The sequence below is a fragment of the Limulus polyphemus genome, unplaced genomic scaffold (assembly GCF_000517525.1).
Source record: "Limulus polyphemus unplaced genomic scaffold, Limulus_polyphemus-2.1.2 Scaffold82108, whole genome shotgun sequence".
NCBI classification, from domain to species: Eukaryota; Metazoa; Arthropoda; class Merostomata; order Xiphosura; family Limulidae; genus Limulus; species Limulus polyphemus.
In genome coordinates, this window is record NW_013747704.1 from 1 (window position 1) to 1410 (window position 1410).

A 1410-nucleotide genomic window follows, 5' to 3' on the forward strand; every position below is an offset into this window, starting at 1 on the left:
TAGCTCAAGTCCACCTAAGGACTGTAGGTTAATAGTTCAAGTTCACCTAAGGACGGTAGGTTAATAGCTCAAGTTATTGTTTTTATTCGAATGAAACATGAAGCTGATTTATAAAATGTTTAAATTTATGAAATACGAACTCTTTCTTTATGTTTGAAGAGACCCTACCTTGCACCACCAGCCGGTACCAGGCCCCTTAGTACCTTAACTCAATGGTAACCATTTGTAAAAGCCGCTGCTATCAGGGGACCCTTCAGAGGGAGAGAAAACAAAACAACAACAATATGAATGTGTATATGTATTATAAGCTTCTCGGTACAATATTTAACCTAGTTGTTAAGAACAGGTATACATCCAATAGTTAGACGAACTTTGAGATATACCAGGTGTGAGGTTACTTTCCACGAGAGGTTATTTATCACGAAAACACAATTTTGTAATAATCAGAGGATGTTGATCGGAAAATTTTTGTTTAATCTGGTTACAACAATATATTGGTAACAATCACTTGCTGCTACACAAGGAATACCTACCCTACTTACAGCAATATGTGGGAAGCCTGAGGGCTGTGGGCTGGTAGTCTGTACATAGCCTACGCTGTCCTGATTGGAACTATAGAGCTCAATGGGTCCTGGGCTGTTGGTAGCAGCCCATCCACGGTTGGTGGCTGGAGAAGTGGGCGGAGCAAACCCTTGAGGGACGTAGTTGTTGATTACTGTTGAAAACAAAATCCATTTTGAGTTGATTTTAACGTTCGATTTTTAGAGCGATGTTTCTTGAGCAGTTTCTATACGATTTCTCTCCAGCAAATCTAGAAATCTAACGGGTATAACTCTGCTACTTTTATGGTCACGTGCCTGATATTATTTCATTAATATAAACTGACAAATGAATGTACTGGTTATAAGAAACTTTGAAGATTTTTTCTGTTTGTTAAGTTAACATGCAAAGATCATTTCAAAGCAGAACTACGAATATCAAATTTGTAATATGACAGTTAAACGTTTGGTAGAAAACTTACTTCTGTACAAAGTTTGTTTAGTACCTGATAGAGCCTGAGTTAGTAGTGGAGGCGAAGTTTGCTGACCGTTTAATTCCACTGCAAACAAAGATAGAACATTGGTTAGAGCACAGAGACCTTTTAAAGAAACTGAAGAAGTAGTGACAAACACTCTAAGTGTTAAAATACAAAACAAACACGTTAGACGACATGTAGTTAGAGGTTCTATTTTAAACACAAAACTAGACAGAGTAGGAGTAATGACAGGTTAAATTTAAAACAAAGAAAACTGGATGTTTTTAAAATAAGGAAATGGTTAGAGTAAGTACAAAAACTGGTTTTATTTAAAATAACTAACTGGTTATATAAAGTAAATATTAATTGTTCTTTAATCTGATTAAACAAGGTGT

At 35.9% G+C, this 1410-nt stretch overlaps 1 long non-coding RNA gene across 1 annotated transcript; it reads right to left on the reverse strand.

The window, feature by feature from the left end:
• Window positions 1–163: 163 nt before the first annotated feature.
• LOC111084602 lies at window positions 164–1126 on the reverse strand. The gene is made up of 3 exons (XR_002609649.1): window positions 1046–1126; window positions 534–715; window positions 164–251 (listed from the first exon to the last, which is right to left on the reverse strand). It is a non-coding gene; the product is annotated as an uncharacterized LOC111084602 (long non-coding RNA).
• Between the last annotated feature and the right edge of the window lie 284 nt (window positions 1127–1410).